The 23,555-nt window shown below is 35.9% G+C and overlaps 1 pseudogene; it reads right to left on the bottom strand.

Moving 5' to 3' along the window:
- Positions 1–6,204: 6,204 nt before the first annotated feature.
- Positions 6,205–6,663, bottom strand: LOC147401577 (amino acid permease 5 pseudogene; annotated as a pseudogene).
- Between the last annotated feature and the right edge of the window lie 16,892 nt (positions 6,664–23,555).

Here is a 23,555-nt window from a genome sequence, read left to right as displayed (position 1 = left end):
GCAGTACATGACCAATTACATGATAATTAGAGAGATACCCCTACCGCGGGTTTGAATACAGACTAAGGATATGTGATCCTCTTCTCAATTGACAACACTAGGATACTGTGATCTTTAATGAATAACTGATCAATATTGAGGGAGTCCAGATTGAGCTGCCAGTCTTCAACTTCTTTTTCTTCAGTTTCTGTGCTTGTTTCCTTTTCAGGCCATTCCATGCCAAAAATAATTTCAAACCCCGGCAGACGAGTACCTGTGATATGATCAATGAACGGCTCTAGGAACTCACAATAACGGAAATCTTCTCCTTCTTTCACAAAATAGCCATTAAGGGTCTTACGATAAGGCTTCATTTTAATAAGATTCGTGGTACGCCTTTGCCTTTTTGTAATTGCTTTGTCCCGCTTTGTCTTCCAGTATTGGGCCCAATCTTCCTTAATAGGCTTATATCCTAGTCCGAATGTGCTGATGACTTCTTTAATCACTGGTGCCTCTTTAATACCTTATTGCTTGCAACCTAGGCCCATATCAGGAAAAATCTCATTTTTTTAACATATTGGCCATGCAGCAGTTAAAGGTATTCTCGATAAGGAAGTATTCTTTCATCGAGTGATCCCATTGAACTGAGAAGATCTTCTCAAATTCAAACCCGCTAAGCTCTATCCCCTGTTGTTCTGGCTGAATCTCAAGCAGTGGTTCATTCTTGGCTTCGGTACTGTTTACAATCCCCACAATCTCGGCATCTCCATGAAGAGTATTTACTAGTCCATCTTTGATAAATTTAACTTTTTGGTGTAGCGTGGAAGGTATGGCTTTGATCTGGGGTAACCATGGTCTCCCTAACAGTAAATTAAAAGAGGACTAGATATCAATAACCTAAATTCAGCTATGCTTGTAGACAATCGAAAGTGCAAAATTCCCAGTACATCCCTCTCGGTGTTATCATAAGCCCTAACACCTTGATTAGTGGGCTTGAGATCTTCAGCCTTAAACCCGAGGCAGGTAGCAGTCTTTAAAGGGCAAACATTCAGTGCAATCCCATTATCAATCAAAACTAAAGGTACCCTCATCCCGTTACAATCAATTGTGATGCGCAAAGGCTTAGTGTGGCTTGCTCATTCTTTTGAGAGATCTGAGTCCGAGAAGGATAAGATATTTTCTACGTAAGTTGGCCCTACTATATTGGCCAGCTGATCTGGAGAAGTATCAAGGGAGAATTGGGCTACACTTAATGCTTTGAGAACGGCTTCTCTATGAGCAGTAGAAGCCATGAGTAAATTGTAAACTGAGATATTGGCTCTTGATTTATTCAACTGCTTGATCACGGAGTTATCTTCTTCGATATTTTCTTTGGTAGGATCTTCTCTTTCTTTTCCTGTCAAGGCCGCAAGGTTATCAACACAGAGTTCTTGTGATTTAAAAATTCTACCCTCTCGAGTCATATGTCTAACATCATCACAGGAGAGGAAGAAAGGCTCATCTTCTTCAGTCAACAAGTATGGATATTCATCTGTCAAGGAGACAAGACTCACTGGGTTCATTTGAGTCAAAAGATAACTAGTGAATGTGGGGCTATTGTAATGAGGTGGGGATAGACAATACATATCATCTGAAATTAGATCAAATGATTCATAGTTTGTAGTGAAAACCTCATCAGTGAAAGCTATCTCGGCAAGGGGGTAACTAGGCGGTTTGACTTGGATTGGATGGATGAGAGAGACGGGATCAAATAGTAATGGAGTGTGGTAAACCAAGTTCAGGGTTGGTGGAGGTTGATAGGTGGGTAGTGGATTAGTGGTGACATTTGGTGATGTTGGGCTAAGGATGGTGACCTTTTTGTTGTCAATAAGATTTTGATTGACATGACGCAAGGTGATACATCAATCAGTGTAATGGCTAGAGTTTTGATGAAACTCGCAGAATAAGTTAGAGTTGTGTCCAGTTGGCAAGGGATTTGGTAAAGGTAGGGGTTGGATAAGGGTAAGAAGACATTTCATCAATTTGTAAAGAGCTACAGTGATACTCATCCCTAGATTGGTAAACTGACGTGGAGTTCGAGGTTGACTTGGGTGAACCTGGTTATTAGTCCGGGATAGGGGTTGAGCTGGGGTAGCTGACGTGTTGGCTATGTAAACATGGTTGGTACTAGGTTTGAGAACATAGGGTTTCTTAAACTTGTTATCTGAGAGATTAGAAAGAACCCTAGAGGCAAACGCATCCTCGAGTTGGCTTTCGACTTGTAATAGGGATTCAAAGGTTCGAAGATATTGAGCAACCAAGTGCTGAGCATATCCTTGTGTGAGGTTTTTCAGGATAATCGCTACTTGTTTCTTCTTCGAGGGTCTATCCCAGATTTGGGCAGCCTTGGCCCTCCATCGACCAATGAAATCAGTAAACGTTTCTCTATTTTTTTGCTTAATTGACTCTAAATCCCTTCTTGAGGTCTCAATCTCGGTACTGTACTTATACTGAAGTTTCTCTATTTTTTTGCTTAGTTGACTCCAAATCCCTTCAGAGCTTCAATGTCAGCTGTAATTTCATCGATACTCTTTATACTCTTCATAGCTGACTCTAGCTGAGACATTCTGTTAGCTAACACCAGATTTTCATCGAGCTATTCTTTTCCGTCAAGCTCAAAAATCTCATGTGCACGTCTTGCTGTATTTTCTTCTACCCTTTTTCCTTTAGGATCGTCAAAGGGATTGCCCGTTGATTCTGAAATCTGTTCTAAGACTTCCATTTTGCCTTTTATACTGTTGATATCATTGGAAAATACTACCAAAATCTTACGGATCTTTGCAAGCTCAGACTCTTGAGCCATTTCTGCCTGTTGACTTGGTATTGACATTCGCTCTAACCGACTGGACTTACGACTCCAACTAGGAGGTGGACGCTTGAGTTTGGGCGCAATGATAATCCTAGACACCCCATTAAAGATAAATTTAATCAAATTCAGTATTACCCCCTTGATAACATTTTAATGAGTCATTTTATTGAAGTTTGTGCACCAATCCATTAAATAATCCATTCACGCAATGATCATTCAAAAGAGAAATAAATGTTTATTCAAAAGAAAATAGCTTTATTGAAAATTATTGACAAAGAAATGTTCTCTTTAACATCTTTTAACAAATTTGATTTAAACTATTATTTGCATGGAAGCTTGGCTTTGTCTTGGTGGTCATCAGGATTGCTATCGGGCTTGATCCTTTTGGCTCTAACAACTGGCTCCTTGAATTCTACTGGTCCGTTTGGATACCCTAAGGTGCGTTTGTTCCAAGCCTTCTCAATGAGATGCACTAACTTTTTAGTCAATGGCTCAGGAGGAAAGAAAGCTTTGGGTTGAGGTAAAGAGAACTCTGTAGGTACTTCGTACTATTCTGAGATCAAATTAGGATGGTAAAAAGATGTTTCCTCTAGTCCAATTAGACGAACATAATGGGATCCTTTGGTTCCTAGAACAGGGGGGTCAGTTATCCACCAAGGGCATCTCAAACCGATATGACGGGCATGACGAGAGTCTAACCATTTGCTCCAAGCCTTGATTGAGTTGTGTCGCACTAACAGGTTTCTTTTGAAAAAATGTTCTGGCCCATACTCGAGTTTGAAGGGACATCTAAAATTTTGAGACGATTACAAAACCACATATAGAGTAGGTGGGGGCTTCCTTTGAAGTTTTTCCTCTCACCATTCTTTATGGAATTTAGACCTGAGAAAGTTTCAGTTAGGATGAGAGGTACTGGGTTGGCTTTTTTTGAGAGTTGAGAGGCTATATCTATGAAGGACTCAAGGATAGTTTGGCCATCATTTTTGGAGGTCAGCATATATTGGGCTAGGATTCTTGACACAATCGATAGTTTCTAGTGGCTCGCCAGGCTTCGGGTTTTACATTGACAGGATGATTGCGGGAGCGATACGGGCCTAGTGAAGGTACTAAGCCAATCTCCCATTATGGACTAGGGCCGTGGCTTCTTATTTTGAAATGTTCAATCTTGTGACGAGATAACCAGAATATCCTATCTTCAATGAGGACCCGACTAAAGGTCATGAAGTGGATATCTTCATAATGCCACAATAATTTTCATGAGTGGGGCATAAGTGCATATGCCCAATATGGAATATGTGAAGGAAGGGGTTCCAGCGCTTAGCCATAGCGCGTAAGAGGTTCTAGTCTATTTCAAACTCGTGGAAGTAAAGAATACTCTTCAACATGAATCTCTCAAAATTGATCTTCTCTACAGGGTGCATCCCTATGACAATTGTTTTGAGTAACTGGTCAATAGGGTTATTGCCTGTGGCTAGCATCCTGGTTTGACACAAAAGGGTATTTTAGTACACTTCCAAGGTCAATGTAAAATATCAATTACTTTTTCTTTTGAAAAATCATTTTCTGGAAAATATTTTTTTCTTGGAAAACACTTTTTTTGAAAAATACTTTCCTTTTGCAAACCATTTTTCCTCTTTGAAAGTAAGTTGACACCTGAATTTAGAAAAGAATTTGATTTCCACTTTGATTCAAATGGCCCGGCCCATCATGATTGTTGGATCAAGATAGACTGGGTCATTATGAATTATTGTAAAAAATGAATTCTTTATTGGGTTGGTGCACCCATTTTAATTTTCAAAATAAAATTTTTGATCCTTGAGGACAATCATACATTCTGATCTCATGCATACATTTTAATCTCATCATTCACATCATTCACATACATTCATCAATCACAAGATGTCATTCAATGAACAACCCGGAACACCCACGATAAATTCGAGTCATGACCTATAGGGAAGGTTTCTAGACTCTAAGCTTACTACATGCAATGCATTTTTATCTGGCCACCCTTGCCTAAGTACACCTATATACCTCTCGAGCGTACTCAATCAGACAGTAAGTGGTGACTTGGTTTGATATACCGTATAGGTGGTAATCTAAAACTTTAACGCACTTCTCTGAAGTCAAAAACAGCAAGTTTAATCTCCAAATCAAAAGCACTCTTAAATAACCTATTTTCTAGAATAGACGTAGTCTATCCTCCTAGTACCGTAGTACATCGGAGCAGGATCTCGCTTAGGCACTGGTTTTGGCCAAGAAGTGCAATTGATGTACTTATATTATCTTTGATATACCTATGGGTACGAGTCAAGAGTTGTAGCTTTCATAAATGATTTGGCATCCCACAAGGGGATCGACCATGTACTAGTATTATGTTGGCAAATGGGACATGTGACTGTGCCGCTTATAATAGGTCAAAGGCTCAGGTCGCTCCCGCCTAGGTGCATCGATATACCTTTCAAAGTCACCTGATCAGACAGTACTGATGCCCTTGTTTGATATACCCTAAGGTGCGTGACTGAAGTTGTGATTTTCATGAATGACATCGCATCTCCGAAGAGATCGGGTGACGCACTAGTGCCACGTTGGCTATATTGGGACATGCAAGCATGCAAAACAGTAAACATGCTAGTGGTGTGTGCAAAAAAGGGTGGGGTGTGCCCGGGGCATTTTCAAATAAATGGGCCCATAGTCCTGATCAGATCATCATACATTGATACCACATGAATATTAATCAAATCATTCAAAATTCATAACATAGATCAAAGTAAGCACATCAAAAATATATATCAACTATGATTATGGCAAACCAATCAATGAATATGGCATGGATTTATTAATCAGATCCAATCATTGCTACAAGCACAATTTTTAATCCAAGCCAAAAGGATTATATATATATATATATATATTTTGGTCCAATCAAGGGTCCCTTTTGGGTTATCCAAAATGAATCGAGATTCCAATGGATGTTACATTGATAATAGAATGATGGTTGTAGGATCAAGGAGTGTAAACCCCCCTTTTTCAGATACTTCAAATCAGTACTAAAAATCGTTGACCTCAGTAATAAAAATTAATTAAAGCAGTCTAAATTCTCACCAAATCAACAAGTGAAACAAAATCAATTCAGAAAAAATACTATTTCAAATCAAATACTGATAAAGGCCATTGATGATGAAATATATCGAAGAAAGCAAATAAAACGCAGACAAAGAGGGAGAGAGAGATTATTAGGATGATAAGGAGAGAAAATGGGTTCTTGAAGGTTATTGTAATTAGGGAGCGAAGATGAGCTTGAAATTGAACCAAACCCTCCATCGTTGTCATTTAGAGAAATATTAATCAAATTCCCAGTGGTGGCCATTCAATTTTTATATGGACACCAGGCTTTTGGATGCAGTAATAGTGTAGCCAATTGTAACCCCAATAATCTGAAAATATTGGGTGAACCCACAGAACAGGTATATTGCTCCACCTAAGTTGGCTTGGACTGTCTCCATGTAAGTGGAGTTACTCTTCCCCGTGATAGGATCTGGAGATCTGTAATAATCGGGTAAGAGACTGGACATGTAGAAGGTAATAATGGAGAATATAATGAGAGCCATAGGTCCAGCAATCCAACCAAGTTGGGCTAAACACCAAGCCAATGATAGAACGCCAGAGCCAATATGTGTACTGGCAGTCCACACGGTTCCAATTCTCTTTGGCTTGCCATCGTCATCCAGTTCATTTCCTTCAACTCCTTTACGTGGATCCAAATCCATTTCACTAACCACTCTACCAAAATTGCTTCTAGTTTCCAACTCAATATCTTGGATCGTTCTATCCATTTCTCTGACTCAGTTTACTAAGAGGAGATTACGAGACTGAAATTAAAAATGAGAAGCAGAGATTTTAAATTTCTCTCTCAAAGGTTTGGCAAGTGTGGTAACTGTAACATTTTTCAAAGTCTACCGCTTGGCAGCGACGTTGTTCGAATCTGACAAATCCAATTCAATCGATCTAGGGAAAATCGCAAACAACACATCTGAAAATCCCTTTACTCTCGTAGGTGAGAAACTTTCCCCAAAGCTAAGTTTATCTATCGAAGCAAATCGATCTTTAATCCCTCTGATTATGCCCAAAATCTCCCCTTTTCCATTCTTTCTCTATCTCTTTGATCTACAGAGCCATCAAATTCCATAATTTTACAGAGAGAATTTGCAGATAAATTGAACCAGCAGGAGGAGCTAGTTGAAGGTAATGGCAGATCCCTGAAGTTTTATGTCTCAAACTTGCAAGATCTGGCCATTCCCTAAGGTTTCCTACCGATCCGAATCGGCAAAAACTTTGCACTTCTATAACAGCCGAAAGAGACATCGATTCTCACGAAAAATCCTTCAAGATTGATTAGGTTCGACGATTCCAAATTTCGCGTCTCTAAATTAGACGAGATCAAAACATTTCTTCAAGTATTAATGGCCTTAAAACCGATTAGAATGGAAGGTTCGACTGGATTGAGAGAACAGGCCGATTAGTTTCTGTTGAAAACAATGGAGTTGGGAAGAAGACGAGTTGAAAATCAAAACAGATAAGGGTTTTTTTTTTTGTAAAATATATATTTTTACTAAAACCACACCACACATCACATTAAACACATTAAGGGTTTGACGACTGAATACAGCTTTCTACTAGGGGCATACCACCCATAAAGCTGATTTTAAAATAATGAATAGATGTTGTTTGCTAACAGCATCCTAAAAACAATTTGTTTTTTATTCATTGTTTTTCTACTTGCTGTCAACGGACAGCACAACTGGTCTACTAAAAATTGAACACATAGAAAAAAATTAAAAAAATATATTGTCACACGACATATCAAACACACAAAAAAAATTTAAAAAATAAGCTTCATAGTCCAACAATCATTACCCCATCCTCAATAAAACCATCCCCTCGAAATCTCGAATCATTTAGGGTCACCCTAAGTGACCCTCAATTGAGCCATAGAAAACAATATGCCAAATTAAGGTACTCAAAACCGAATTAAATGATATCAATAGAGGATAATAGAAATCCAAAAAATATAAAATAAACAAAATAATAAAAATGGGTCAACAACCATTATTTCACACCATTACCCTCTTAACATCCTGCATTATTTAGGGTCATTATGAATGACCCCAAATTGAACCATAACAAAGATGTGCCAAACAAAAATATTCAACATCCCAATCAATGATCAACAATACTTCCCATACTTGGGGTTTTTCAAATCTAATCCTCAAAGTCCCCAGTGGAGTTGCCACTGAAAGCGCCCTTGATCCGCGGGGTGTGCGGATCCGCTATTGACCTTTGAGGTTTGGGAGTCTCCACCTAATTATTACGGTCTAGGAACCGAATATCAACTCTAAATGGATAAAAACAACTAATCTACTTAAAAAATAACTGAGTTCGAGGATCACATTACGGGGTTGAAAGGTGTTAGGCACCAACCCCGCCCGGCAAACGTCAGTCTCTACTAATTCTCAAATAGAATTACATTGCTAAAAAGACATAATCAATAAAAAATAAAAAAATTAAATCTTTACCTTTACGAAGACAACGGTCTTGTTCCCTTAGATCTGGTAGAATAGTTATTCATACAGCACTCCTCGCTTCGTTCTGCCACTAGATTCGTTTCGGATCTCCAGAACAAAGTATCTCCTTCTGAATTTTTCTAATTTTTATATAGATTTCTGGGGTATTTTGGAAGGGTTTCTAGGTATTTTTTTGAGCGAAAGTTGGGGTATGGATGTTAGGTAAGGAGTTGGGACTTCAAAATCAAGGTTTATGAGAGGCTAGAGAAGCTTTTTGACCTACTTTTTCTAGGGTTTATTTTTTCATACGAAAATTGATTGTAAGGACCCCTATTTATTGATTTTTTTAAGTGCTTGTTTAGATAGAGTTATTGTTTAATTATAATTATTTTAGGTAGAGTTATATTTTAATTAGAATTATTTTAAATAGAGTTATTATTTAATTAGGATTGTTTTAAGGTTTTGACATTTAGTCTCACTTGATTGACTTTAAGATTTTGACTTTAGTCTTACTTGATTGACTTTAATATCTTGACTTTAGTCTTACTTGATCGACTTTAAGATCTTGACTTTAGTCTTATTTAACTGACTTTAAGATTGACTTTAGTCTTACTTGATTGACTTTAATTTCTTCACTTTAGTCTTACTTGATTGACTTTAATTTCTTGACTTTAGTCTTACTTGATTGACTTTAAGATTTACTTTACATTAATTAATGTTTTAATTAATAATTTCAGAATTTTTAATTATTAAAATTGTAAAATTACCGTTTTACCCTCAAAGAAAGGACTTTTTGCGTTTTAAGTTGGTTTTTCATTTTCCAAGATGTTTTGAAATCAATTTTTCGTAAGGAATTCAATGGGAATATTGGTTTTTATCATTTATGAAATTTTTTGTGCGAAATGTTCATTAACTTTATGAGGGGCATTTTCATAATTTTGTCAAATTTTGTGAAAATTAGCGAAATGGTTTATTGGATTTCGGTTTGTTGTTTTATGTGTTTGCAAGGATTTTCCTAAGCGTAATGTAGGCTCTAGGGATGCTTTGAGTTTAGGGATATTTTGGTAATTTGATTATTTTTTAGTGATTTTTACCGTGAAGCGTCTTTTTGTCTGCAAGATGATGATTTCTACGTTTTTGAGGTTATATTTTCCTAGTGTAGCATGGTTTCTAAGGTTTTGTTAGTTTGAGATACCTCATCCGAATTTCTGAAACATATCTAGCAACAAAATATAGCATTGAAATAATCATCCATTATTGAGAACCGTTGCAATCGGGTTGACGAGTTGATTAATCAGGCGAATGCAAAAATGGGGTGTTTACAGTCACGAGCAAATTTACCAACGGCGAATTGCACGTGCTTACAACAAGAAAGTCAAACCCAGAGATTTCTCGCCAAGAAATCTTGTTTTGAACAAGATCCTACCAATCCAAGAAGACATCAGGGGAAAGTTTTGACCAAAGTATGAAGGACCATTTATCGTGAAAAAGATAATGACAGGAGAAACTCTGATTCTTAAAAAAATGGACGGACAAGTCTTCCCTCAACCGATCAATGCTGACACTGTCAAGAAATACTATGCCTAAAAACTGATCTTGAGATGACGAAAGGCCATCTTTGCTATCCTAAAAATAATTATCCAATCCTAATAAACCTTTTTGAGCCATCACGTTTATTTCTTAACCTAAGACTAGGACAAGTCAACGTTACAAAAAAAAAAAAAAATAGAAAAGTCAAAAGCATCAAGTTACTCCTGCCCGCATGAGGATAAATTATAAATGGCTAACACTACAAAAAAATCAAAAAAGTTAAAAAATCGGATACTTGATCTTGAGCTCGACATAAATCTCCAGCCTAAACAAGTTCGAGAGACGCAGAGAGGAGACATAGATCACCTTTTCGAAACAAAAAAAAAAAAACGAACCCTATGTCTAACCCACTCTAGACAGATCAAGAATTTAACCTTTTTGTACCTTTCCACTACACTTAACCTTAGCCACCAAAAATCCTTTCGAATCAAGAAATGTTCTAAGGCATCATAATGACGGTAACAACATCAATGATCTTGTAACTTGATCCGGACCTCAAGTCTTATTAGTTGTTGGAAGACTCGAGAGGGGTATCTAGATCGGATATTCGAAAAAAAAAGAGCACTTGAAGCGTAGAGTAGCCGATCTCGCGGTTCAACTTGAGTTGTCGAACCACGAATAGTCATCAGCAAACTTGAGAGGAGAATCTAGATCGATCACTCAAGAAAGAGCGCCACTATAAGACTAGAGTCGCCAATCTCGCTGCTCAACTTGAGTCACTAAGCCACAAAGACACAGAGGCTCCAAGAAAGATTTATAATGTAAAAATCCAAAAAAATATAAGCATAATCTGAAAAGGCATAGCGAAAACCTGAAAAGGCGCTATGAGTAAAAAAATCAGACTATGACAAGATCAAAGCCACTGGCACGATGAAAACCCAAAAAGGCATCGATACACAAAAATGTGGAAATCGGGTCTGGTGAAAATCATCATTGGCACTAGGGGCAATAAGGGAATAAAAAAAATAAAAAACAAAAAACAAAAAGAGAAAAGAACAAAAAAAAAATTTATTAACTCATGGCCCGCATGAGTATAAACTGTTAACGGTGAAAAGTTTTTCCAAAATCCCAATCCCAGACTCAATCGATACTCACCCAGTACTGGGGCACTGGGGATGGCTCTAAAAAGAGCCTAAGAGCTACTAACATCTACATCCTCGGTAGTTGGCAAGAACACAGAAATGTTTGAAGCACCAAAGGTTTTTTCAAAAATTTTTATATTTTATGTCTACAATATTTATTTGACAAAGACAAATCACAAATTTAAACATTTTCAAAACTACTATTTTTGCCAGTGATGAAAAATCTAGGACTTAATCAAACTTCATGTTTTCAAAGCAATAGATACACCTGGAGCCAAGTAAGTAAAAAACCTATTTTCTTTTCATCTCAAAAAAGAAATGTGCCAATCACGTGTCTCAACAAGAAATGAAGCAAGAATCAAGTCTCATTTCCAATGCACGAATTCGGACACCTTGCCCCATCACCACCACCTTAGCGTCCGAAGTATCATAACTCAATAGGTAAGATGCGAAGGTATCAAAACAGGGACCCTGAGCAAGCCTCTCCCGCAGATCACCAATCTCAGCCCTCAAAATGGAAGATTCTTTACTCCTTAAAGACCCAAGCCGACCTCCTGATCTTGGTAACGGTGTATTTCTACTGCGAGTAAATACTCCAAATTCCAACTAAAGAAACATGCTAATATTACAAGAGAATAGCCCCAATGTAACAGGTTCGTTCGTAGTTTATTCTCCTATTGATATTGTTACAATGAATGTGGTGCTAAACGGGGTGACTTAGATTATATAGCCCTCCTACCTTCAAATCTTAGTTGATTCAACTCTAACAGCAAAACTCTCTCTTAGATCTGTGGAAACTGTTAACAACCATATTGCTTATACCGTTCAAAGGATTAAATGCGCCATTACAAGGGACAATGCATGAATTGGGAGGACTAACTTGTGGTCTAACAACAAAACTCTCTTGGATCTGTGGTAACTATTAACAACCATATTGCTTGCACTGTTGAAAGGATCAAAGGCATCACTACAAGGGACAATGCATGAATTAGGAGGATTAACTTGTGATCCAACATCAAAACTTTCTCTTTGATCTGTGGCAACTGTTAACAACCATATTGCTTCCACCGTTGAAAGGATCAAATGTGCCATTACAAGGAACAATTCATGAATTGGGAGGATTAACTTGTTGTAGAAAAAAAAGTAAAATCAACAAAAGAAGACAATGAAGAGTAGAGTTTAGGTTGGAAAATAAAGAAAATAAATAAGTCAAGAATGCATCTTACAAAAAAAAAAAAAACCAAACGATCAACAGAGAAGAATCAAAAATCAAAAAAATCAAAAAATAAAAAAAAAAAAAAAAAAATCAAAAAAATAGACAAAAAATGGTATTTTTGCAAAAGCTCAATTCAAATTGTCCAAGACACGTTAAAAAAAATCTTGTTTCAAAGTTTTTCACCAAACTATCACAAATCTGAGACCTCACACAAGCTCCGCGCCACGAGGTCAAGGAAATCAAAAGGCCCACCCTATCAGACCCCATACTTGGGTAGCCACTTCTTATCATCAAATTTGTCAAACCAAATCAGTGTTTTCAAAACTTGTCTGAGCAAAATTCTCGGTCCTTACAAATCAGGGTTTCGTCTATTCTTTGCAGTTCTTTACACGCAATTCCTGCAAAGAGGGGCAGTTGTAGCCACCTAAATTTGACCGGGCCCTCGACACAAATGCCCCAAAAATCATAAAAATTGGAATGGGCCCTAAAGCCCAAACCTTCAAAAATCTTTATTTCTTTCAATAAATGGCCCAAGGCTTCTCACGTCGCCCACGGACCAAAAACCCACCCCCACTCCTTTATACTCCTCAATCCATCTTAAACCAAACCCAAGCCCACTTAACTCAACCCCAAACCCATTCTTATTCTACCCATTACCCAAGCTCATTCAACTCAACCCAAATCTATTCCTATTCAACCCAACACATTACCCAAACCCAATTATCTAACCAAGCCCAACATCACAACTAATCACCCAATATCATCAATGAATGACACATGCCATCACCCCATCTCACCTCCCTCATCAAACCACCAACTCCCATCACCTTTCTCTAAAAAATTAACTATCCCATTACTTTTCTCTAAATATCATCTACCCACACCTCCAACCTACACCTCCCCCCTAACCTACCCTATCCATTCTTTCAAATCAAATACTTACAACCTACACCTCCCCCTAATCTACCATCATCATTCCCTACAAAACCCACATCTACAATCTAAACCTACACCCCTCCACTCAAATCAAACACTCATCAACTCATCTCAACCCTTCATTTCTACCAATTTTAATACATTGCATCATCTCCCTCACCCTCCCAAAATATCACCAACCACCCTCTTACACTCTTCATTTTCTTGAACCAAATATCATTCAATCACAATCACCATCTTAAATACCCATCATCTCATCTTACCAAACACTCCACTCAAATGGGTTGGGTAGGATCCAAACCATTTGGGTTACAAATCACCCATTTAACCTTCTTACACAAATACCCTTCAATCCTCATCAATTTACAACACCCCTCTCTTAAACCCCACACCATTCTATCCTTTCCCATCATTTCACCCCATATTACCCCTAAAATTAACTCCCAAATTCTATAAAAACCCCTTCATTCTCAACTCTCAATCCCTAATGAAAATTTGAGAAAAATACTCTCTAAAAAAAACTTTCTACTCACCATATTACTCTCAACTCTCAAACTCTCAACTCTCAACTCTCTCAAGAAAGTCAAGAAAAATCAAGAAAAGTCAAAGAAGACTCATCCTTTGAAGAAAGTCAAGAAGAACAATGTGGATTTGGACAAAGAACACACCCTCCAACTTCCCTCTTCTACTTATCCTCCTTTCTCTACACCTTTGCACACATCACAATGGTTTGAATCACCAAAGGGCCATTTTCTCAATAAGAGTACCCTCAATGGTTTAAACCAATATTAAAGCCCCTCATACTTGAGGACACATATCGGATCTTTTTGATTTTATTTTTCTTTTTTGTTTTAATCTCAAAAAGGATCGAATCCAAGGTTACCACTAACGGTGGATGGAGTAAGGTGCCTCACACCTTCCCTACTCCATAAAATGGACCCCTTTACTTAGATCAAAAGTTGGACCATGTATCTTATCCATACGAGAATCACTAACGTCAAAAAATAATTTTTCAAAAAATGCAATCCAGGTGACTATCACACCCATTTCCAATATGAATGGTGACGACTCCAAAATACCCTAAAGTGGATGATATATTCAAAAATGAATAAATCACGTGTCCACAAGTGTCTTTCTATCATCTTCTAGATTTTAATAGTAGCATTAGTTTTTATTTATATTTTTTCTATTTAGTTTAGTTCTAACTTTCTGTTATCTTTCGTAGGTTTGAGCAATTTAGGAGGAAAATTTCAAGTTCAATCGATTAGACCCTTGGCTCATTCAATTTTTTGTTTTTCTTTTATTTTAGTTAGGTTTTATTTTCTATTTTAGATACTTTTTGAATTAGGATCATTGTAAAACTTTTCTTAATTAATTATCCAAGGAGGTTTGGATTATAATATACTAGGAAAGGATGACGATTGGACAATGTCATCACAGCTCCTTAATTGCTCAAAGAAAATCTGGAGTTGGTGACCTAAGTCGACTCAAATCGTGTTTACCCCTTCTAGCATGGGAGATAATTAAAAAATACTAACGTCTGTCCTGTTAGTGGGTTAATTTTTAATTTGCACACATTTGATTAGTTAATTAAGTAGTAAATAACATCATTCTCCTAGGGATGACACCATAACATAAGTATTGGTGGTCATTACCAATTTATTGCTCTAATTAGGACAATGAATTTCATTAGTCATCTAATCAAATTAATTAAAATTAATTAGACTTGACTATAGGGCTCACAAGCTCGATAGGAGAAATTTGTTTCAAGTTGCACCGATTGTACTTCTTGATCATTATTGGTATCTAGTAAGATCTTGTCCTTTGAGAGAATAGACTTAGTTTATACAGGGAAGGTAGTGATTTAAGAGTGCCCTTGCTTATGCATTCATGTCCCGATTCGAAGATCTGAATGATTCGAACTTGATTTCATAGAACCAAGTCGGAAGGCTAGTTGTATTATTTCTATCCATTTAGGAACTATCTATAGTTAGACAATCTATTCAGGTTTAGTTTTTTATTGTCTTGATTGTTTGGTCTACTGTGTAATTTTCATGCTTGATAGACGTTCGAAGAATGACATATTAGAACCATTTGATCCCGATATCGAATGTACCATTAGTAGAATTTGTAGGAAATCATCATTAACTATGATGGGCGATCGAGAACGAACTCTTAATGATCTCTTCGTTGCAATTTCCTCATCCCCACCTACTTGCATTATTTTACCCTTAAACAATGTCGCTTAGCTTGAAATTAGGGCAGTCACCATAAACATGCTTCGTAAATTTTACGGGTTAAAATGAAAACAGCCATACACCTACCTTAATCCATTCTTGACCATATTTAAAATCTTTAGATATCAGAATCTAGATGAAGAGAATGTCAAGCTCATTTTGTTCCCATTATCCTTGGAAGATCATGCAACCACGTAATTGAACTCCCTTCTATCCAATTCCATAACTTTATGTGATGTTTTATCCAAGAAATTCATGCCTAAAATTTACCCCATAACCAAAATAGAGAGATGAAAGATGCCATTAGGAATTTTAGAGGTTGCCCAGATGAAGAATTTTCACGAACTTAGGAAATATTCAATGATTTATTGGTCAAATGCCTACACCATGGCATTGACAAAGTATAATTGGTGCAAAGTTTTTATAGATGATTAACCGTGAATCAACGTATCTTAGTTGAGTCTATATATAAAGGTCAATTCATGAACCAGACTCCCAACCAAATGGAGAGTTCGATAAAAACAATCTAGTTAAGAAGTTGGGCATCTATGAGAAGAAGATAGACCCTAATCTCAAAAAAGTCATGTCTAGTCTATTGAGTGGTATGAACAACTTGACAAAGAAGTTAAGATAATCTTTGGCTCTGATGTCGTTTCTATTTATAAAGATTATTAGGGTTATCTCTAGGCTTCAAAATCTTCGTCATATCTCCAGTAACAAATCCTAATTTGTTGCATAAGTCATTATGTAACAAGCAAGTCAACGTTGCATCATCAATTGATTTTTCGTTTGTACCACACCGCGTGGACCCTTTATTGGGTCGCGATAATTGTGGGCCAAAAAGGCATGAACCTTAGGCTGGTCCATGTGTTAGTACATGTTTTATGTTTACCATCTCTCCTTTCAATCTTCTTCCCTATCTGGTTAAAATTTCTTAATGATAATTGCCAAGCCTTGGTATATATAGGCCACCCTTAAACTTGCAAGGCATATATCTTTATTTGTTACATCCCTTGCTACAATGTCGAATATTGTTGTATTTACACACCTGTGTGTGACTATTGGCGTAATGAACATAGGAAAGAAGTATACTAAGAAGGCATCTAATTGAGTTTCTTCACAATAGTAGGTGTTGAATTCCTCCCTCCAATTGCTTAGATACAACCTACTTCTAGTCTTTTTTGGATCACCAATATAATTTTTCACGGCATTTATTCTGAGTATTTAGCTTGCTTCAAACCCTTTGAGTTTTTTGCATGGAACATATGCTAGTTTTTTGCCTATTGGTAGTCTTCAATCTAATAGAATCTTCTATTGTGAAAGTGAATTCATTCTTGAAAGTAATAAAGGTGGGTCCTCAGATTCCATAGTTCTGTTAAATCTAGCATCAATGCCTTATCAAGGTATACCTCAAGCATAGAGATTTCAATAGCAACCATCATGCAAAGATCTTCTAGCCTTTTCCTCGTAGAGTCATGTCTCAAATTGTTTTCCTCAATTGGCTCAAGCCACTAGTTCCTAACTATGTATGTAATGGATTTTTAGGGATGATGTTGTTGTCTTGTTACTGTCTTACAAGCAAAGTGGTTTTTTTCAGTATTTGGTCCGTTAAGGATCCTTTGAGTAACAAGGATGGTTGGAGATTCATAGTGCCTATTCTCTTATTTATTTGAATGGTGGATTTATCAATAGTGTCTCTTATACATGCCTCACAATATGTTTCTTTATCCTTTTCTCATTCTAAGGGCTCAACAATATCATAAAAGTCTTCTGGAATTATTTCTTGGTGACGACCTCTCATATGGAATAAGTGGTTGGGTTATTTTCTATGATTGCTAGGATTTATGCACGGTTATGATATCAAGGTCAGTATTTGAGCAAGCATATAAGGTTTCATTTCATGAAGGCTTGAATATTTAGTAATATGGTAAGCAAGAGAAGGAAGAAAAAATGTTGGGATAGACAAAGGTTAATGTGCTTGTACCAAAGATTTTTGTATTTGGGGGAGTGATTTTGAAGAATTTTCTAAGTCTGCAATCCAATCATTTCTTCCACAATTCAACTGTTTGATTTCTAACTGATCTGCTTTATCCAACACTAAATCGGTTGTGACAAGCAATTCCTATATCAACCAAAACCTGTAGTGATATGCTTAAGTGATCAGTATTAAGACTGATTGTTTGTGGGCAATTTCTTCAAATTTTTTACAAGAAAACAAAAGTTACATTAGTGGGTAAAATCAATGACACTACTAGAGTAACGTATATATGCAAAGAGACTGTTATATATGCTTGAAATTTGGATTTTAAATTCACAAATGACTGATAATATTTTGCCAATAGAAATTTTTTTCGAAGTCTAAAGGATTGCTATCATTTTAATAGCTATAATAAAAAGTATTTTTTTCAAGCACCCTTGATCGCTATTATCTGATTGTTATCGTATGATTGGTTTTCCTAAGTTTTGATCGCTATGTTCCTATGAAATTTTTTCTAAATCCAATGTTTTATTGCTATCCAACTTTTGTTGATCACTATCTCTTGCTCGCTTTCTTGATTGCTATTTTTCCACAATTTTGCAAACTAACATAGTGACTATTGATCGCTATATTTTTATAGTGACTCCGTGATTTCTATATATATATATAGCGATAACAAAATCACTATTCGAGGGTTGTCAACTTATAGCGATCACGATCACCATATTTTGGGGGTCTTTGTAGTCTCCATATTTCGTTTTTCTTACATTTTCTACCCTAATTTGTTGGTTGTTTCATGTCATTTTCTATATTCCTACCTTCCTACATCTATTTCGCCTCTTTTCGTTGGTTTGAAGGTTCCATTTTAGAACCCTAGCCTTGGTCCCCTTCGGTCTAATCATGGTCTATTCTATTATTTTGGTCCTTTAGGTTCCATCGCAGAGGGTCTCCTCACTTATTACTTTGCTCCAAGTCATTTCCCACCATGGAAAGGGCCATACCATACACAACACAACCCAATAACAAACAACACAAGAAAAAATGCAAAAAACTATAAACACAAGAACCAACATTACCCATGTGTAAGTTTGATTTATGCATTTTCCTGAAAGGAGATATTTTTCTACTTTTGGGGTTGTTTAGGTAGTATTCATTAATAGCACATGTTGGAGGAGGAAAGGGTTTTGATAAGAAATTATGGATTACTGATCAGAGCGTGGGGAGTACTTGTCCAAGGTAAAGGTGTTGGTCGTTGATAGGGTTCTATACCCACTTATGCTTGGTGAGTACTAAATGCTTTGGGAAGGATTGTGGGTTTTGCTTATAGGGTGTACATGTTATAAAATGAGTATTCATTTCCTATGGAAAGAGAAAGGAGAAGTCTAAATAATTCTTAATTTCTGAATTGAATGTAATAGAAATGTGTAACCTAAAAGTAATGATTGAGGCACGCATGGAGCACTGTCCTAAAATAAAATTTTCCCCTATTACGGTACGACAGTCTATAGGTGTTCGCAATCCAAGATACAACAACCCACATTTCCAAAAGGATACTCTAATTGAAACGTAACTTCTAACTCAACGATATTGTGTGCTCTCACAATGAAAAAATTAAATATACTAATGGCGATCAAACAATAAAAATTCAAAGTAAGAAATAAGAGAAACTATGCAATTAAATTGACTAAACAAAAGCATTTAAATAAAAGAGAAAGTGACTGTTCAGAACAGTCACAAACCTCTCCATTCTATATTGGTTTAGAATAGACATGAATACAAACAAATTAAAAATGGCTAGAATTTTAGCAAAAATAAGCATTTGTGCACACCCACGTTGTACGTGTGTACATGCATTAAGGATTCCAAACCAGTGGATCCAAATCCCAATTAGAACCTTTGGTTTTTCTCTTGGGACCTGTGTGCACTCGTGAGCCCGTCCACTACTTCTATCAACTTTAAAGCTAATACAACTACAACTACTTAAGAGTTGTAGATCAACTCTTCTCCTAGTCGACGTGAGACTAAAATTACACAAAGTAAAAATAATACTAACAACTAAAGAAAAAAAAAAACATAAAGCATAAAGCATAAAATCGGCATTGGATTTTTACCCTATGGTTTAAACCCCTTGAATATTAGAGGGTTTTCAAAATCAACCTCTAAATTACAACATTACATACATACATACATTGGTTAGATATGGGGGTAAGGCAAAACTCTCCCTTAAATTGGGTCGTTCAAAAATCATAAATGATCAATATGGTAATGGATTTGCTTTCCTATTTCTATTTAATAATATTAAAGGGATTTTTTTTTTCAGAAAACATTGTTTTATGTGAATTATTGCTTGGATCCAATCTTAGAAATCCATTCAATCAATCTTAAATCCTCTCTACATTATGATGCAGATCATTTTAGTTTTACAAGCATCACCATGGTGTTGCTAGAACTTCATTGTCAGTTCTCACATCCTAGGTTTGTAGGAACCTTGACAGAAACAAGATTAAGTTTATATGAAATGCAAACTTACTTTCAAAGTATGGATTCACACCTACACAACTAGCTATATCATGGATTGAAGAAATTGCAACAGTACTAGTGGTTTTTTATATTTCATGATTCTTGTTTTTTATTTGATTTGCAAGAATAGCATCTGAGGCAAACTTTGAGCTTTTGATTCATTTTAAGATGTTTTTAATGCTTACAAAAACATTGGTACATTTTTGCGAGCAGATCATGACAGCTGTTAAAAACGTCTAAGAAGTTAAGGAATTGCTTATTTTCATTGGATGCAGATGGTGCTTCATAGTCTATCCGCCCTTCAACATCTCTTCAAGTACTGATGAGGGTCAGGATTTACATATGTTTGTTTGGAGCTCAAGCTCTTCGCCTATTTCTTATGGAGGAATTCTTGTTAATAAAGGAGAGTTTGAGAATGAAAACTATGGGGTAATAGGCAGCTCATCTTATTGATAATCATCCAAAAGGTTTGAACATTTTGAGTATGACTTGATTTTGTTAGATAAGATTGTGTTTTAAATAGTATATTTGTGATGTATGTGATATTTGGGATTTTATGTATGTTTGATTATATTTTTTTTAGTGATTTGGTCATTATCTTTGATGTGAGATTTATAAACTCTTGATTTGTTGCTTTGCAATATTGGCTGCTTGTTCTAGTTCTTTAAAGATTTCTTTACAAATTTTGTTGTTCCCTATCTTATTTTAACCTTGAATAGGAGGTTGGGAAAAACCATCCAAATAATTGCATTTTTGGATCCTGTGGTTGGTAACGATATCCTTAATAATAGTTAACATGCTAAAAAATATCCTTTTTTATATATTTGTTTTTGTAGGTGGAAGATCAAGATGCCTATCACCAATTGATAGCGATTCTATTAGATGCTAGTCTTGGGATAGCCATGTTCTGTCTAGGTATGGCTCTAGATTTTAAACTTGAGTGTATAATTGATTGATTTTTGTCCATTTCTACTTATATTTTCTTTCTAGGATTCAAAACTTCAACTTAAAACACTATATCATTTTTTGAATGGAATACAAATAAAATTGAAAACTTACATAAACCACCACTACAAAATTTTATACATGTACCACTATGTTCAAGTATGTCATGTGATGCAGTGGGGAGAAGTTCATGTGTCAAAAAGTTTGCACAAATTCAAGCACATTCACTAGGCTTCATTTGTATGGAAAAAGATAATAATAATGAAAATATGGGTTGTTCTTTAACTTTCAAATACTTAAAATGTATCTAGTAGCCTATTAGTAATGATTCATTTTTGGGATGAACAAAACATGTACACATGCCATATACAATGCTTTCTTAGATTTTGGGACAGAAAAGTTGCAATATCAAGGACGATCGCCCCTTTGTTGAGATGAAATATTTTCTTGTTTTATATTTAATTGAAACTCTAGGTCTAGAAGCAGCCATGACCTGAGAATATAATTCAAAATAGAGTCAAATGGAGAAATAAGATCCATTTTCTCAATCCCCACATTTGCAATGAAGTGTAAATGATGATGATGCTGAACAAAAAAATATGCAAGTTGCTAACTCACACTACAAGAAAAGTGGAAAATAGGAACGACTGTTTAAAATGGTAGTTAGCCGTTTCTTAAATAAAAACGGTACTAAGCCATTTTAGTTGCAAATAAACCATTTCAAATTTATGTTTTCATTATACACCTATCAAGAGAATATGCATTTACGACTCATATCGTAAGAGGAAAACACCGTAAAGCTCGAAGAGGTCTCACATTTTTACCTTCATCGTCTTCGATCTACACAAGACCCTAATCACATTTCTCCCTTCTTTTTCATCAAAAAACCATCATCAACCTTCTCTTCTATCTACTGGGCCGAATCATTAGGGTTGATTCAAGTGAGATATGGAAGGACATCAGAAGAAGCCCTTAACCAGTGTAAATCACGAAATCTTCAGGTCCAAAAATCTCTAATCGCTGCAAATTCTATCAATCTCTCCTTCAATTGTCCAATTCGAAAGGTGGTTCTATATAAGGAAGATCGATAGATCAAGTTTACAATGGTGTTTGGATCCATAGGGTTTTTGGAGCCCTGATTTTCTAGTACGATCTTGATTTTCTAGTATTCTTGTTTCAAAGCTCTCTTTTATCTCACCTGTTTCTACATTTCTCTTCTTCAATATCTATAGCTATTTTTTTCGTTCTCTCACTATCCGTCTCTGTTAAGTTTTCTTCAAGTTTTTTTTTTCTCATTCTAGGGTTTTTTTTTTGAATATTTATGATTTTGTAACATTTCAATCATTTACATTTGCCTTCTCTCTTCTTTTTTTAATTTTCTCATTCTAAGGTTTATTTTTTGTTAATTTATGTGGTTGGAGACAAATCTGATTTTATTTTATTTCCCTCTCGTATTTCTCAAATTGTTCTATGCTTTGGTAAGACAATATTAGGATTTTTTGGTCATCTTAGATGTTTGTTTTAAAAATTTTCGGTGGTAGGCTTGGAAAATGTGTTTTGGGTGGAACAATGATGTTTAATTTACACATTTTGTTGAGTTTGATATCCGTGTTTGGATTCCAAATCCTCCATTTTATTTTTTCTTCCAATTGAATTTTGAATTTTTGGCTGCTGTCTGAACATTGGATTTCTACTTGATTGAGTTCTTATCCTTTGTAAATAGACACTTTTAAGCCATACTGGCAAACTTGCTCATCTGTAAGTTGTCGAGATTGTTATCCTAGTAGACAATCAATACTTTCAAACCATTTGAATATTCTTTTAATACCAATTTCAGTATTTAAATACCCCCAAAGTGCAAGAATGTTTGTTCCCATCCCCTTAGTAATGGTCTCAATTAGCTGGATTTGAGTTTTTTTTCAGTTCATGGACTTCATGAATGTGCTCCCAAGCCATGACAAAGAAACTACTCAAATTCAATGTAAAAAATCACCAATCAGTCTTTCTTTTGTTGTCTGCATCCACTAAGGGATGTGCTTAACACTTATTAGGTCAGTGAGCTTTGTAGGAATGAATCCAGTAAAATGTTTGATTTTCAGGTAGCCTCTACTAGCTTTATGTATTGAGCTCATTTACAACACATTTCAAGTGCTAATTCTTCTACATGGAAAACTAGAAGATAGATGAAATCTATTAGAGGTATTCTTCCCTTTTTGAAATGTTTGAGTTTTAAAGGGAAGAATACCTCTAATAGATTTCATCAATGTAGTGGTTTGTGCACCAAGGTGTTGCTCTACATTAAAAAATAATTCAATTGAAAACCTATTTTTAAGAGTCACTTCCCTCTCTCACTCTCAATTTTGTTCCATAATTTCCTTCTAGATGCTTTTTACTCAATAGACATCTCATTTTTGCATATGCCTAATTTGACAATTCATCACCTAGCTGTTATGGATTCTTAATGATGCGCGCAAAGAACTCGAAAGCTTGAAAGGCCCTTTCCCAAGTTTTCTATTTCTAGTCCCGTCATCTCTCTCACTCGTTACGATTTGACATAGAAAATTATGCATGCTTAGGATCACTACACCTTACATTCGATTTAGCAAGTACGTATGCTTAGGGTCACTACATGTTTCAATAACCTAGAGACCTTACGGCGC

Source organism: Akebia trifoliata, chromosome 5, assembly GCF_017979445.1.
Source record: "Akebia trifoliata isolate Shusen 1 chromosome 5, ASM1797944v1, whole genome shotgun sequence".
In the NCBI taxonomy this organism is placed as follows: Eukaryota; Viridiplantae; Streptophyta; class Magnoliopsida; order Ranunculales; family Lardizabalaceae; genus Akebia; species Akebia trifoliata.
This window is presented reverse-complemented; position numbering and strand designations above follow the sequence as displayed.